Genomic DNA, 17,972 nt, shown 5'->3' with positions numbered 1-17,972 from the left:
TGTTTCCATGGCTAGTAAGGCTTCTGAATTGAATGTAAACTGTTTTGAGTGAGCAGAAGAACGCAGAGGAGTTTCTTTACAATGTAACTGTGAATTGTAGGGGATAGAGGGCGAATTGAACAAACAGCAATTGAAATAACGTTTACAGGACTGATAAAAACAGTAGTAAGAGTGACTAGAGTGTTTGGTGAAATTATGTAATGGAGGTTTCTAGTTCACGACTGCGCGAACTACCTGTGAATTCAGGTAAATTTTGTCAAATGCAGTCTTGGCAGAAGGTTTATTGCCTCGCTAGTCGGAAATGAGTGCAGGTCACTGGATGCTTGATGGTGATTTTGGTGTTTTATACTCTCTTAAACAGTTTGCTTACAGAAACATGGATAAAACCAGGTTCAAGGAACAATTTTGAGAAATACCTTGCGAATTGTCGATAACAGTTGCAAATGCAGGTACGACGGAGGCGCCCACGGTTTCAGAGTCGAGTTGTGCAGGTTGGCGCTAAATTGGTCGTAAAATGCATGCAGGCAAATTAATAGTTGTTTTGGCAAAAGTGAGAAAAAACACGCATTTTTGGCTAAAATATGGATTTTTGGCATATTGGCGCGTTTTTAAGATGACGTCAGCATGATGTCATTAAGTGGGGTCAAGGTCGGATGATGTCAGCATGACGTCACCGGGTGAGGTGGCAAGCTGTGATTGGTCCACGGGATAATGAGGTGGCAGACATATCAGCGCAGGGGTGGACCAGAGTGCTGACGCGACGGTGGGGTGGCACTAACGTGGGTCCGACGTGGTGATGACGCAGGCATAACAGCACCGGCGGTAAATGATAAGCGGTAATGGTTTTTCTCGGACCGCCTTAGATACGGTCAGGGTTTTGTCAGAGGGCGACCCGAGAAATTGTGAGGGCGACGCGTGGCAAAGGCCTGACGTCACCCTCTGACAGTTTCTCGGGCACTAATCTTCGGACGTCAGGCCCAACCCGATATGCATAATGGCCGTCCGATCAAAGGCGCCTGATCGGACGGTTGACGGGTTGCCGAACAGTGCGGACGATACGGCAGTGGGGAGGTAATAAAATAGTATTTTCTTTTGAACAGCGTGCCCAGCGGGACTTTGGGTTTCAGCGGGTTTATATGGTTTTTCAATGTAAAATAGCAAAAAATATTACCGCGCCGATACTTTGGATAAAATGGCAAAGTGGGTTTTTGGGCGCTTTTTGCAAATGAAGCGGGTTATGGGTAAAAAAAAGGTTTTTCATATGTTTTTCTTAGCAAATGGAGGTGTAATGGGTCAAAATGGATTCAGAAGGGGGAAGGGGTTTAGGCTTAGGTTTCTCAAACTGACCAGATGTCCATTTGATCCCTGATAGAGGACTTATTGGCTATAATGCCAAGGGGAGGGATATTTATACAATGCTTGGGGGTTCACACACCATGGTGTTATAATAGTAGGGGAAGGGGTAACATAGGGGAATTATATAATAGAAGTTAGAAATTAATGTGGGTGAAAGAGTGGATGAGGGGTGATATTACTAAGTTTATTTGAAAATAACTTAGCTTAGGGAGTAGATCAAAATGAAAAGAGTTTTAGACAAGAAATGTGGCTTTTAAAGGACTAAGAACCACCATAAAACCACCAATTCTTCCATGAATCTCAACTGATGAGAGGATGTTAGTAATGAATGAAAGAGGGGAAAATTGGGAAGTTAGACATGCTTCTTTGCTTTGCTGCAACCTGATAGAGAAGAAGGACTTCTCAATCCATTGATTTTGCTTTGTGAAATAGGTTAGCACACCTTCAATTGTAGGGAATGACACTTCTGCAACCCCATCTGCCTACCCATCTACTTGCCTAGCATTTTTTGTTTCTTCTTGGAGGGTGCACTTAGACTTGCAGACCCTTATTTGCCTTTTCTTTTCTCTGGCTTTTTCCTTTTGATTTTCTATCTACTGCTACCCTTATTGCTTCCAAGGTACCAGATTAGGCAGTTGGGAGCCTTACTTCTCTACCTAAGCTTCTTGTCTGCCAAGATTAAACAGTTTGGACAGACTTCTTTCTCTATTCTACAACTGAAAATTTAAAACATGGCATGATCCAGATTAGGCAGTTGGACCATCCATCAAAATTGAGTCTATATCAAGCTATATGCACAGCTTGTCTTCTCTTGGAAATATGGGATCTTTGCATCATCAAAGCAGAGCATATTTGGACCTTTCCTTGCCAATCATGAAATATGAAACCTATTGGTATAGGTAGCTAACAGTGGCTCCACATGGGGATGGTTTTTCATTAGAAAGACCAAGAACAGCAGGTCAGAATGCCTTGGCCTTTGACTGCTTTCACCAATACTTGCAGTATGCTGCCTTAAAATGCCAAAATTGTGCTCTTCCCATCTTGGTAGATCTCTGATCCTATTTGCCTTTTGCTGATAGTTAATAAACTTGAGAAACTGCATTTTTACATCCTACAGAGAGTAATATATACACTTGAATATGTACAATGGAGACTTAGACTACACTTATGGGTAGTAGTCAAAATAGTGCTTCAGCATCCTGCCATTCACAGGACCTTCATCCAAATCAGTTTCATTAAGACTTTTAAGGAAATAAGTGTTGTTTTCTTGTACTGCTTGGACAGCAAATGGTCCTCTCCAAAGGGAATCAAATTTTCCATGTTTTCCTTTATCTTCCCTTCTTGAATCCCACTTGAGGACTTTGTCACCAATGTTGAAATCTTCTGCCTTAGTCCTTCTGTCAAAGGCCTTCTTTAATTTTTCTTGTAAAACTTGAACTCTGCTGTAGACTTGATCTCTAGTTTGCTGCAAGCATATTATTTGATTGATCCTTCTTTGCATATCATTTGGTTCAGCTTGGCTTTCTTGAAGAAGTTTCATAACAGGAACTCCTAGTGATGAAGGGAATTTGGCTTCTAATCCATAAACCAACTCATATGGGCTGACCCCAATTGATCTCTTGGTTGTTAGTCTATCTGCCCATAAGGCATTCACAAGATTTTTGTGCCAGTTCTTTTTATTTTCTTCCAGCACCTTTTTTATGATGTTCACCAGGCTTTTATTTGATGATTCAGCAAGGCCATTTCCTTGGGGATAGTATGCAGTAGAATGGCCCAAAGTAATGTGAAATTTGTGGCAGAAATTCACCATCTTCTTGGATCTGAAAGCAGCAACATTGTCTGTTATTATTTTGTCCGGGCAGCCGAATCTAGCCAATATATTACTCTCCAAAAACTGAATGATTGTTGAATCATTTGCCTGTCTGCATGGAACAGCTTCAATCCACTTAGTGAAGTAGTCTGTGGCTGTTAAGATCCATCTATGTTGGCCTGAAGATGAGGGATGAATTTCCCCAATGAAATCCAAGCCCCATTGTTGAAAAGGTCTCTCTGTTGCAATAGGCCTTAAGGGAAGTGGCAGTAACTGTCTCTTTCCCTCAAACACTTGACATTTATGACATGAGGTGGTAAATTTCTTGACATCAGAGAACATGGTGGGCCAGTAGTAACCAGCCCTCAGTATTTTATCCACAGTGGACTTCCAATACAAGTGTCCACCACAGTCCCCTGCATGAAATTCTTTTATGATATTGTTAGTTTCATTCTCAATTAAGCAGTTTAACAATATCCCTTCATGGTTTTTCCAAAGTAAATTTCCATCCATAACACAGAATCTTGAGGCTTTCATCTTTAAGAATCTACATTTAGTTCTGGACAATCCTGGGGGAGCACACAGGTTTTGCAATACATAACATATATCAGAGTACCAGGGGGATTGTTCAAAGGCTACATTGATCTTTGGAGTCGCCAGCTCCGGTTCACTGTCCAGCTGGTTGATGTCTAAGGCTTGGAAGTTTGCTTCTGTCATTAGTTTGGCCAAACCTTGCTGTTATAGACATTTTTGTGCCTCGCAGCATGGAGCATGAAATGTCAATAATTACAAGGATCCTCAGTCCCTAAACATGTTGTTCTTACCCCTAGAGGAACAAGGTCAGCAAACCACAACACTTCCTATCAGTTCTCCACCTGAAAACACTCAAAAACAGGCTATTTTTGGATCATGTCAGCTGCTCCACTGAGCATCTGCACTGAATGTCAACTGCTCCTCCTTGTACCTACGCTGAAAGTCAAAACCAATGAAGGCTACCTGCGCTGGGTGAGATTGGCCAAGTGGCACAGTCATTCTGCAAGGTGTCAACTGCCCAGGAAGCTTCCAAACTGACACTTGGTTCAAGGAATTCGCCCTATGATGAGTAAGAGGTACTTGATCTCCATGTGGAAGCAAGGATCTCCAAGTGGACTCAAGAACTGAAGTTTAACTGAAGAGGGAGAGGACACAAGGCAGCTTTAGGTCAGTCTCAAGCTGACTCATCCTTTCTCCTTCTACCCTATATATAGAGCTCTCTCATGAGGTCTAAGGAGGCTGGAATTTTGTGCAAAGCAAGGAAGTGTTGTTGGTTTACAGTTAGAGCTATTGGGTGATTGCTTTTATAGAGGGGAAGAGGAGATTTCTTGCTGCTGGGGAGGTGCTGCTGGATTGGAGCCATTTATGGTTGTAACCTTCTCAGAACCTTTTTCTTCTATCAATAAAGCTTTGGTGTTCTCCTATATACTTGTATTGCAATGATGTATTGTTTTCATCTGTATATTTGATTCATCCTAATCCATGCATCAGTTATGAGTACATGTTTCTTGTAGTTTCCCTCTCTTGTTTTTGCAGGATCTTTGTGTAGCTGGGCCGGCAAAAGGAGCAAGGAGCTAGGAACAAGAGGCAAAGAGAGAAGACAGGATCGACAAAAGCGAAAGACATCGGTTGGTCAATCTTTTCTTCCTTCTCTGTACTTTCATAAAGGAAAAATATCAAAGCTTTACTTTCAGTTGTTGCTAAGGAACTATCACCCTTAGAGTAGGGATAGGGTCATTCCGAGTCGGATACTTTTCCCCACAACACTTGCCCTTTTATTAGTTTTGTAGGTTTTATCTCAATATCAAATTCCAAAATGTTGGCAATCCACTTTCCTCTTCTGCCCTCTAAATTTTCTTGGGTGAGAATGTCTTTGACAATAGGACTTGGTACATAAGCTATAACATGTGAATAGAGGATGTAGATCCTAAAGTCTTTGATGGCCTTGACCAAAGCATAAGCTTGTTTCTCCATGATTTGGTATTTTAGGGGAGCATCTCTAAGAGCTCTACTAAAGAAAGCAATGGGTTTCTCATTTCCTTGGTCATCTTTCTGTAACAAGACAGCAGCAATTGTGTGTTGAGAAGCAAAAGAAAATATGATAAATTCCCTGTCAAATTGAGGATTGGTTAGGACTGGGGTTTGGGTAAGGGCCAATTTTATACCTTCAAAGGCTTGGTTTGCTTCAACTGTCCATTTCACTTTTGAATCCTTCTTTAGCATATTATTCAATAATCTGATCAGTTCGGCTAGGTTTGGGATAAACCTTCTTAAGAAATTGATTTTCCCCAAGAATCCTTGCAATTCTTTGATATTTCTTGGGTGGGGCATTTGTAAGATAGCCTGTATCCTGTCTGGGTCAATTCTAATGCCATCCTTTGAAATAATATGTCCCAACAGCTTGCCTTCTTCCAAACCAAACAGAGACTTCTTGGGATTTAAGGAAATTCCATATTTCCTGCATGTTAAGAAGATCTGCCTCAAGTGTTTCAAATGTTCTTGGTCAGATTTTGAAAAAGGTGTGAGATCATCTAAATAAATGACAAGGAAGTCATGAATCTCTTTTGCAAAAGCAATATCCATTGCTCTTTGAAATGTTGCCCCTGCGTTTTTCAATCCAAAAGGCATTTTTACATATTTGAAAGTTCCCCATGGGGTTGTAAATGCAGTTTTGTCTTGATCATCAGGGTGTACTAAGATTTGGTTAAAACCCGAGAATCCATCAAGTAATGAAATCCTTGAGGCCCCTACTACTCGTTGAAGAATGTGGTCCATCTTGGGCAAGGGGTAATTGTCCTTGAGGGATACTTGATTCAGATTTCTTAGATCTACACAAAGCCTTATTTCACCAGTTTTCTTTCTTGTAGGGACCAAATTTGAAATCCAATCAGAAAACCTGATTGGTGCTATGATGCCTGCTTTAAACATTTTTTGCAATTCCTTTTCAATTGAAGGGAGGAGCATGGGATTAATCCTTCTCAATTTTTGTTTGAATGGCTTCTGATTAGGCTTGAGAGGGATAGTATGCTGGATAACAGAGGTGTCATAGGATTTTAAATCCTCATAACCCCATGCAAAGACATCCTGGAACTCTTTGAAAAGGTCAATGTATTTGGGTTTTTGATCAGGAGGCAGAGATGCAGATAGCTTTATTATCTTGGGCTTATCAACCGTGCCAATGTTGCACTCTTCAATGGCTGCATTTAGGGGCTGCATTTTTGGTTTTCTAGGGATGTCATTTGAGTCAAAGATGTCTTCTAATGGAGTTAGGCCTGTTGGGAGAAAATTGTCTCTCAGCTCTATGATTTCATCCTCTACAACAGCTGCTTCCTCATGATTGGTTTGTTGAATTTGTTGTATGTTCTCCTTGTTGAAAATAGTTGGATTTAGCATTTGTTTTGCTCGTTTTGGGTGACATTGGGTGGTTAGTTTGTTCAAACTATATTTGTGATTGACTTGCTCTTTCAGGTATTTGTGATTGACTTGCTCTTTCAGTGTCAATATTTAGCCCTGCAAATTCTTGTTGCAAGGTCAAGAAGTTGTTTATTTGTGCATCATCTTCAAATACCTGCCAGTCTTTGACATTGTTTGGGATAGAAGGTCTGTGTTTTACCTCAGCTGTAAAGCAATGATGGGGCTCAAAAGGCAGCTTGCAGGTACTTGCAAATGTGGCTAAACTATGGGCATGCAAGTTCTGGGTTCTGGGAATCTTAGTAATTTGAAATTCAGTGAAGAAGCTTAGTATTTCAGCCACAGCAGACCTATAAGACCTCAATCTCTTGTCATTGGTGACAAAATTTCCCTTCACTTGTTGAATGACTAAATCTGAATCCCCCATAATTGAGACCTTTGTGGCTTGTAAGAACTTTACTAGCTTGAGGCCTAGTAAAAGAGCTTCATATTCGGCCATATTATTAGTACACTTGAAATTCAGTCTATAGGCTCGGCCTTCTGCCTGACTGTCTTGTTTATTATGTATCCAAACTCCAGCTCCTGCCCCTAATTTGTTGACTGACCCATCAAATTCAAGGAACCATAGGATCTCTGGTTCCAGGGAGGACTTAATGACCTCCTTGTGTGCTGGAATTGTAAGTTGAAGCTGTGGTTTACCATCTGGTTGGTTTTCTAGGGCAGTTTGCTCACTTGATGGCACCTGTTCGCTTTCTTGAACAGCAGCTGTGTTTAATGTTTGCTTAATCATTGTTTCTTGGGTAGCAGTTTGCTCATTGGTGTCTTCCTCTTGTATGAGTGTCTTGGGTTCAACCTCATTATCTGAGAGAGTTGTATTATCATTGAAGAGAATGTATGAGTCTATGTCTGAATGGACAGCATATATGGGAAAGTTTTGGGGTTTTTCTTCACTGCTGACCATGTATTTCATTAATGTTTCTCTGTATAATCTCTTTGGTTGCCCAAAAACAGTGATGGTGGCATATGACATATCTAGCTGCAGGGAACCTTGAAGTTTAGCCCCCCATGACCTTGATAACAGCATCCCATACTTGGGTGGGATGTCAGCAACTACAACATCCATTAGAATTGTTTTGTTTAGGTACTGAACAAGAGACACACATAGATCTTTTATTAGGCCTAAGCACTTGACTTGGCTGGAATCAAAGGAGAACAGGTCCTTGTATGGTCTTGTAATATCCAGGTTTAGTCTTTCCATGACTGATTTGGGCATTAGGTTGTGAGAGGCACCTGAGTCAAACATTGCATTATGTAATATCTTGTCATGAACATGCAGGCTGACATAGAAAGGTAAAATGCCTACACCTGTTGTCTTTCCATCTACCTCTGGGCCAAAAAGTAGCTCTGGGGTATCATCCAGCACATTGACATCATCCTTGTTGTTAGTAAGTTGAAGGGATTTCTTGATTTGTTGTTTATAAATGTCATGTTTGGCCAATTCTGAGAGAGGAATTGCTATCTTCAATTTACTAATCTCAGTTTCTAGGTCAAAGGGTTTTTCGGATTGGGTCTTTTGGCTGTGGATAGCATTTCTTTCCTTGTTCACTAACTCTTCTTCCTGATTCTTATCCTGATTTTGAGGCTTGCCCTTCTTGCTCATCTCTTGAGGGGTGACACTTGGGTTAGGGTGCAAGGATGAAGTGTCCATGGGCTGCTGTTTTGAAGAAGCTGGTTCAGTGACTTCTTCAATGGTTACTTCTTTTGCAAGCGAATCTGTTGGGTCATTTGGCTCTGTAACTATGGCTCTTTTGGGCTGCTGATTATCTTTTATCTTTTCAGGCTGTGTCACATTTACAGTTCTGCTCCTTAGCTTGTATTGCTTATGGACTTCATAAACAGCTGTGTCATAGCCTTGCTTGAAGTCAAATGACTCACCTGATTTGATCGGGAACAGCTTGATTACCTCATCCTCATGGTCTTCTTGTGTCAAAAAGACTTGACTTTCACCATCTAGACCCATTAAATTAATCTGAGAATCTTCATTGGTTCACTTGATGTGGAAGTTTCAGCATAGTTTTCTTGGAAAGGGGGTCTTATGTCTTTGTCAGTACTGGGCTTGCCAACGTTTGGGTTTTGAGTTCTCCTAAAATTTGGATTCCTAGGAGGGTTGTTTTGTGGTGCTTCCCATGACGATTTTCTCTCAACCGATTCCACTCTATCCCCCAATCTCTTCATACCAGTGAGTATTGCATCCAGTTTTTGATCAAAGGCTGAGGGTTCCTCTTTGAAAGTGGTTCTCTTTTCCAACCTTGCTCTGTTTCTTTTGGCAATCAGGTTAGCTTCTACTGTGACAGCAACCTTTTGGGCCTCTGCAAGGGTTTGAGGGTCTCTCTCCTTCAACTGATAGGCCATATCAGGGTCAAAACCATCAGGAAATTTGTACAAGGCCAAATCAGGGGGAGGTCTTAAATTTTGCGGGATTGCGTTATATACATTGTTAAATCTTGCACAATACTCCAAAACAGTCTCTTGGGGACCTCTCTTGATAGTGTCATATTCCCCAAGTATGTGCAGAGGATCTTTCTTTTTCTCCCATCTGTTAGTAAAGGCTTGATACAGCTCATCAGGAGTTGTGATGGAATTTGCATTCAGGGATCTAAACCAAGTTCTTACATCCCCAGTTAGGCTTTGAACAAACATCCTCATTCTCACACTGTCATCATCTATTTCATAAGTTTCAAAATGGTCTTGCATCCTTTTGGCATGCTGAATAGCTGTCAAAGGGCCAGTGGAGTCAAAATATGAGATTTTGGTTTGGTAGTCTTGGGGTAGAGCTGCAGCATTAGCTGGTATCTGCAAGGGTGCATATCTGTTAGCCATATTCACAAGGTTTGGGGGATTCACAGGAGCAGCTGGGATAAAAGGAACGATGTGTGCCACAGGGGTAACAGGTGTAGCAGCACCTAGAGTGTTGTTCAAGGGGATATGTGCAGTGGGTGAAGATGTGCAAGGAGGGCTTTGAGATGTAGATGGTGAACTGGGGGAAACAGGGGTAGACCTAAATAGAACTTTGATTGGGGTTGGAACTGGCTCAGGGTGGGCTGTCTCAGGAGTCAAATCACTAGGATTTTCCTGCCTTTGCTGCTTCCTAATTATTCTAGGGATTATATTAGGATTCTCAAACACAGCTGGTGGATTTGGGTCAGGGTTTGACCTAGTGCACCTGCTTTCCCTTTTAGGAGCCAGCTTCTAAACTTCTTTTTGAGTATTTTCTAAGATATTTTAGGATTGTTTATGGGCCTGATTAAGCCTTTTTAGAACCACGGTCTATGAACAGACAACAGTTTGAAAAGTATGCTTGTCCCCAGTGGAGTCGCCAATTATGTTAACACCCAGGTTGTTCCCTATGACTCCCAAGGGAATACGGCAGGGGTAACCACTAACCAATCTTTGGACTACAGTTTCTAGCCAAACTGTAATCAGAGAGGGCTCTCTCTTTATGATTTGTCTCTGTTATGATAGTGTTTTAGGCTAGCTATTATGCTCAGGTTTTTGTTTATGTTTTGGTTGAAGGATGTCTTTCAATGCCTAAGATGTAATGTTTAGACAGTTGTATTTCATTGGGCAATGGAGTCTAGAGCTGTGAAATGTTTGAAATGCTTCAGTGGGAATGTTCAGACTGCAGGGCCTATTGGGTATCTCAACAAACAAAATTTAAGGTTTAAGTGATGATGTATGATGATGCATGTTTAGCTAATGAAAAGCAATTAAGAATTCTCCATTAAACTAATGCTGTGAAAGTGAAATATATTGTTCAGGAGCAAACTTGAATTCCTGAAACAAGGGTCACTGTGAAAGATATATTCTGAAAGTGTAGCAATTAAGAATTACACTTATCAAGATTATAACTGAGGAAAAACATTCATTAACAACATAGATTGAGCTCAGGGTATTCCATGAATAAATCCTGAAGGCTATTCTTTTTCTTTGCTGCTAAATACTTAGAACTTAGAAACATTTATGGATTGTAAAAGATTGAAACACAAAACGCAGAGAGTTACAGAAAACTTATTGTATATGAGATGCACAGGGATCCTGCCAACTTCAACAAACACCGTGAACGCATTCAAACAACTCAGAACTTCAGAAATTCCATTACTTCTGTTATTAAACTTTGTGAAGATTACAGCATAGGAACTTCTTCAAAAGAAATCAACAACAACCCCTGCAAGCTTATGCGAGGGGCAAATATATACAAACGGTAATACAAAATATCTATGGCGTTGAGTCATCTGAGAAATAAATATTTCACCAACTTTGTACATAACAGCAGATAAAAAGTTATTGTGTCTTTAATACATCATAAATGTTCATTTATATCAGTCAGAAGATATTTTGGCCTTTGGAGGCCACTGAGTCGGTTGGAATGATCTGCTTTAAATGCTGGAAAATGCGCTGATGTGGCTGCTCTGCTGTAACTTTTCGGCCCTGTCACCTGTAGTTGTCCATCTTGATTTGCTGGCCAAAAGTTCTGCTGAGTTGGCTCAGCTTTTATCTTTTTATGCACGCTGATTTTACTAAGTTTTCTTGTGCATGCCAATTCGTATTTTTTGATGAAAAACTTGAAGAATGGCTTCCTGGTCTATAGGATCATCTGTATTGCCTTTTTCCACCATTCCTGTGTGGGTATTTGATGCCTGAGAATTGCATCCATAGTCTCATCTGCCTCTGTGTATTTATAGAAGTTAGGAGGCACTTCAAATAGGTGATTTATCTCATTCATTATAAAGAATAAATTCTCTACTCTGTTGTAGAGACTTTGCCCTGTAGCTGGCCCTGTTTCTTCTGAGGTGCTGGGCCTTTCAGTGATCTGACTTGTGGCAAATGTATTGACTCTCTTGGCATACTGCTCATGGGTAAGCAGTTTCCCTGCACTGTTCAGTAAACCAGGGAGACCTCGGTTCTGTAGTACCACAAATTTGTCCATAAATCTGTTCACCTCGGTCTGCATGTCTTGGGTCCTTCTCTCCAATGTCTGCACTAAGTTTCTCAGTGTAAGGACCCTTTTTATCAACATAATAGTCTCAGTCCTGTTAGGAATTCCCATAGTTGCTAACTGAGAACTTGTTCTATTATTGAGCACATTGACCATCCTGGTGGCAATTTCAGGCATATTGCCTAGAGCTGCCCTTGATCTCTGAATCTCCTTCTGTGCTTTTGCAATGAGCTCCAACTGCTCATGGATTGTGTCAATATACTGCCATTGGTCAGTAATAGACTGGCCAATATTGGCCCATAGCACTGTCTTGATCTCGGCCACCACTTTATCCAGTTGGAGCTCCTTTTCTAGCTCCTTTATCCTGTCTTTGAGGGCTTTTATTTCCCTGCCCTTTTCTGCCACAGTCTGCTTGGACTTGTCATATCTTTCATTGACTTTGGCTAGTTTCTCCCTGGCCTCATTTAATTCTGTCATTTGTGCTTCCAAGGCCTGATCTCATTTCTCAGCTTTTGCATGTCCAGGCTTGGGGCCTGCTCTGTTGTTGCTGGTGGTGCTGAGGTGGATGGTGCTGTCTGTCCTGTTTGTTGAGGAGGAGGAACAGTAGTTGGAGCAGTTTCCTCAAGGTTTATTATTTCAGGAGGAGGCTGGGAGGTCTGACCTTCTTCTTTTTGCTTCAAAGCTGCCTGTAATGCTGCCTGTGCAGCCTCTGATTCTCCCAGCTTTTCTTGAGTCTGGATTAGCTGCTTATATAGAGACACCAGCAAAGCTGTGGCATCTTGATCATGCCTCTGCTGGACAATTTCATCTGTTTGAGGGTGAATTGTGGCTGGAATTTTGATCTTTCTCCTCAAAGCTGCCATGTCTGCATCCCTCAACTTCAATATCTCTTGTATGCCCTTGATATCCTTGGGATCATGCCCAATTTCTATGATTATATCTTCTAAGGACCTAATTCTGTTGTCCTTAGCTTGAGAGGATGCCTTTTCCAACTCAAGTTGGGCAGCTGTATTATGAAGGCTATTCTCTAGCCTATAATTATCCAATGTTTTGTCTGCCAAGGAGGCATACACCATCTCACCCGTTTGTTTGTGTAATTCAATTTTGTCCATAGGGTGGATGTCCTTGGCAAGGACCTCAAGATTGGTCCTTATATAATCTGCAGGAGACTGGGGCTGTGCTACAGCTGGAAAAAAATGACTCATGATCATTTTGCCTTCACTAACATCATACGCAGACATCAGTCTTTGCTGGTTAGTGGGAGCCATTTTCAACAAATGATTGTATAGTTGTATCTTTATTGGCTCATTCCTCCTCTTTATGTCTATGAACTGTTGTTTGATTCCTCCTTCAGCTTCTCTTTGGTGGCTTGAGGAGCTGACTTCTCCTCCTATTGTTCTGTCTTGTCCCTGCTGGAAGGAGCTAGCAGATGCTTCTCTACTGGGTGGGCCCATGCCCAGAGACTGCCCTATTGGCATTTCCTCCTCAGAGAAAGGATTCAGTCTCTGTCTTTTCTCACCATGACTTATTGATGTGGTTAAGGGAGTCTCTCTGTCCCTTTTCCTGCTTATATCCTCCTTTTGTGGAGTTTGGAGGATTGATGCTTCAGCTGATGTTTCTTGCCTAGGAGGCACCGTGTTTTGGGCCTGCTGTTCAGTGAAAATTGGGGCCTCAACTGCTCCTTCTTGCTGTGGGGGCTGCTCTTTGTCATGCTGCCCTTCTTCTTGCTGTAATTCCTGTTGTTGTTGTTGTTGTTCTACCTGCTGCTGTTGATGTACTTCCTGCTGCTGCACTTTTCTTGCTGTTCCACCTCTTTTTCTGTTTGGTCTTCAGTCATGGGAGGTGGTTGCTCTTGTTCCACCTGCTTTTCTTTGCCTTTGCTGGATGTCTGTTGAGTGTCCATGGCAGCTTGCTGATGTGTTGTTGAAGAAGAGGCAGCTGCTCCAAGTTGCCTTTGATATGATAAGGAAACCTGTCCACAAGTTTCCAAGTCAACCTCTTTTTGCATATTCCTAGCCTCTCTTTCTAGCATCTGCTCTCTAGTAATTGGCTCTTCTAGAGTGCCCTCTTTCCAGCTCAAAGAATTTGCATACTTTTCAACATGAGGCAGCCTTACATGTGAATAGTTACCCAATTTGTATTTTATCCTTCTGAGGGAGATAAAATTTAGGGTCATAAGGTGTCCATTTGAAACTGGTTTGCAATTTGAAGCCCTCTAGATCATATCTGCCTCCTTCCATCCCTCCTCTCTTTTGTTATATAAAAAAGGGCCTAGCTGGTTCCTTACCTTCAGCTGCACCTTCTTATTCCTACTTTGGAAATGGAAGCAGTCTGCATTTCCAAACTGCCTGAAGTATTCTAGGGCAAAAAGTCTCATAGGGACATACCTTGGCAGCCTATAAGGGTCCAACTCACAGCCATATACTCTGATTACTGTGTGATGTTGGTAAAAATACCAATCACCAATGCTGTAGGATTTGGAGAGATGGAGAACTCTCTGCATGTCATCGGTTAACCTTGGAGGAGGGACACCATACAGCAATGTCATCGCTGGGTGAATGAACAGGTCTATAAATTCACAGTATGTGTATGGTGATTGAGAAACATTATGGAAAACTGAAGTCCAAAACACAACTGACCTTGGATTTCCCCGGGCATTAAGTTTCTTGAGGGGAATGGAGAAACTGTCTGGTTGATAAAACAAGAACAGGTGGTAGATGTATGAGGTGTATCTGAACACCCTCTCCCTCTGTAAATTCATTAGCTGTTCATGGATCTTTTCTGCAATATATGTGGCATAGTCATAGTGCACAGCTGGAGGCTTTCCAGGAGAAAATATGGACAGCATTGCCATTATAGTGTCATCAACATCCTCAATTCCCCTGTACCCCAGGACGTAGCTGATCAAATCCACCAGCATTCTGCCCAAGTCATTCAGGTAGTGATATCCAATAGGAGGAGTTCTCATAGTTTCAGAGCTTGGCTGTATGAATAACTGATTAATTTTTATGATCTGGGCACTTGACAAATTACTCCCCTTCTTCACTAAGTCCAGCATGGAGAGAGGAGTCAATGGCCTTGCAGTATGGAAATGCAGCATCTCATTTATAGTTTCTGGGGTGATATGGAACAAGATTGAGCCTGTAGGACTGAGAACAGCTCTTTGGCATGGATCATAGCATTCCTGGCACTTGTGGATCAAGTCTGGAAGGGCATTGACTTGAGGGAGGTTGTAAATGGGCAAATTTGAGTCCCAAATCCCTAAAATATCAGCTCCACCAAGGTGTTGGGCTTTCAATTCATTTAGCATGTGGATATTAAACTTAGAACCCATTGGGAACCAGTCTATCATCTGATAATCTACATCTCCCAGGGCTTTCCATTCTCCCTTTTTGAGGGGCATTCAGAGGCTGGATATTCAGGATATTGGTGTTTCCATGGCTAGTAAGGCTTCTGAATTGAATGTAAACTGTTTTGAGTGAGCAGAAGAATGCAGAGGAGTTTCTTTACAATGTAACTGTGAATTGTAAGGGACAGAGGGCGAATTGAACAAACAGCAATTGAAATACCGTTTACAGGACTGATAAAAACAGTAGTAGGAGTGACTAGAGTGTTTCTATGGTGAATTTATGTAATGGAGGTTTCTAGTTCACGACTGCGCGAACTACCTGTGAATTCAGGTCAATTTTGTCAAATGCAGGCTTGGCAGAAGGTTTATTGCCTCGCTAGTCGGAAATGAGTGCAGGTCACTGGATGCTTGATGGTGATTTTGGTGTTTTATACTCTCTTAAACAGTTTGCTTACAGAAACATGGATAAAACCAGGTGCAGGGAACAATTTTGAGAAATACCTTGCGAATTGTCGATAACAGTTGCAAATGCAGGTACGACGGAGGCGCCCACAGTTTCAGAGTCGAGTTGTGCAGGTTGGCGCTAAATTGGTCGTAAAATGCATGCAAGCAAATCAATAGTTGTTTTGGCAAAAGTGAGAAAAACACGCATTTTTGGCTAAAATATGGATTTTTGGCATATTGGCACGTTTTTAAGATGACGTCAGCATGACGTCATTAAGTGGGGTCAAGGTCGGATGACGTCAGCATGACGTCACCGGGTGAGGTGGCAAGCTGTGATTGGTCCACGGGATAATGAGGTGGCAGACATATCAGCGCAGGGGTGGACCAGAGTGCTGACGCGACGGTGGGGTGGCATTGACGTGGGTCCGACGTGGTGATGACGCAGGCATAACAGCACTGGCGGTAAATGATAAGCGGTAATGGTTTTTCTCGGACCGCCTTAGATACGGTCAGGGTTTTGTCAGAGGGCGACCCGAGAAATTGTGAGGGCGACGCGTGGCAAAGGCCTGACGTCACCCTCTGACAGTTTCTCGGGTGCTAATCTTCGGACGTCGGGCCCAACCCGATATGCATAATGGCCGTCCGATCAAAGGCGCCTGATCGGACGGTTGACGGGTCGCCGAACAGTGCGGACGATACGGCAGCGGGGAGGTAATAAAATAGTATTTTCTTTTGAACAGCGTGCCCAGCGGGACTTTGGGTTTCAGCGGTTTTATGGTTTTTCAATGTAAAATAGCAAAAAATATTACTGCGCCGATACTTTGGATAAAATGGCAAAGTGGGTTTTGGGCGCTTTTTGCAAATGAAGCGGGTTATGGGTAAAAAAAAGGTTTTTCATATGTTTTTCTTAGCAAATGGAGGTGTAATGGGTCAAAATGGATTCAGAAGGGGGAAGGGGTTTAGGCTTAGGTTTCTCAAACTGACCAAATGTCCATTTGATCCCTGACAGAGGACTTATTGGCTATAATGCCAAGGGGAGGGATATTTATACAATGCTTGGGGGTTCACACACCATGGTGTTATAATAGTAGGGGAAGGGGTAACATAGGGGAATTATATAATGGAAGTTAGAAATTAATGTGGGTGAAAGAGTGGATGAGGGGTGATATTACTAAGTTTATTTGAAAATAACTTAGCTTAGGGAGTAGATCAAAATGAAAAGAGTTTTAGACAAGAAATGTGGCTTTTAAAGGACTAAGAACCACCATAAAACCACCAATTCTTCCATGAATCTCAACTGATGAGACGATGTTAGTAATGAATGAAAGAGGGGAAAATTGGGAAGTTAGACATGCTTCTTTGCTTTGCTGCAACCTGATAGAGAAGAAGGACTTCTCAATCCATTGATTTTGCTTTGTGAAATAGGTTAGCACACCTTCAATTGTAGGAATGACACTTCTGCAACCCCATCTGCCTACCCATCTACTTTGCCTAGCATTTTTTGTTTCTTCTTGGAGGGTGCACTTAGACTTGCAGACCCCTTTTTGCCTTTTCTTTTCTCTGGCTTTTTCCTTTTGATTTTCTATCTACTGCTACCCTTATTGCTTCCAAGGTCCCAGATTAAGCAGTTGGGAGCCTTACTTCTCTACCTAAGCTACTTGTCTGCCAAGATTAAACAGTTTGGACAGACTTCTTTCTCTATTCTACAACTGAAAATTTAAAACATGGCATGATCCAGATTAGGCAGTTGGACCATCCATCAAAATTGAGTCTATATCAAGCTATATGCACAGCTTGTCTTCTCTTGGAAATATGGGATCTTTGCATCATCAAAGCAGAGCATATTTGGACCTTTCCTTGCCAATCATGAAATATGAAACCTATTGGTATAGGTAGCTAACACAATCTTAGGAAGACCCACTTGTGATAAAAGAAACCTTGGAGACTCAGGCTATGAGGTGACAACATGACATGAAGATCGCGCGAAGATAGATAACAGAACAAAGAAGGAGTTGCATGTGCTGAAGCAGCAACTCAAGGAAGAACAAGAGCTGAATACATGAGAGAATGAGTTGCAGCAGGAACAAGTACAATAGCAGGTGCAAGATGAACTCATGGATGAAACTTTGCATGTACAAGTTATAGATCAAACATGGTGAGCAGTGTTGTTGATCACATGCAAGGGAATTCAACAACATGCATGTCATTGTGCGCACGCATGCGATCTAACCCATTTGGCACACTCACCAAGGCAAAAGACAAAAAGCAAGTCCAACTGGAGCTAAACATGCAGTTGACAGTTGAGGTGCATGACCACCAACACACACTGGAAGATCAACATGGACACTATGCATCAGTATGTTGCCGGTTCAGCTGCACCCAAGAAGACAATGTGCATGTTAGCAGACGAGTTGGATGGATGATCCACACCAATGCAACGGGATGCAACGGAGGAGCAAGATGTCACCATGGAGCACATGCACACCCTCACAAATGACCAAGCTTGGCATCAGCTCACCACCTTAACCATCATAAGCATGTCAAAGGGTTGGTCTCATGACAACAGACTGAGT

The sequence above is a fragment of the Pinus tabuliformis genome, chromosome 7, assembly GCF_031772625.1.
Source record: "Pinus tabuliformis cultivar Carrire ecotype Pingquan chromosome 7, CPIR1, whole genome shotgun sequence".
NCBI lineage: Eukaryota > Viridiplantae > Streptophyta > Pinopsida > Pinales > Pinaceae > Pinus > Pinus tabuliformis.
This window is presented reverse-complemented; position numbering follows the sequence as displayed.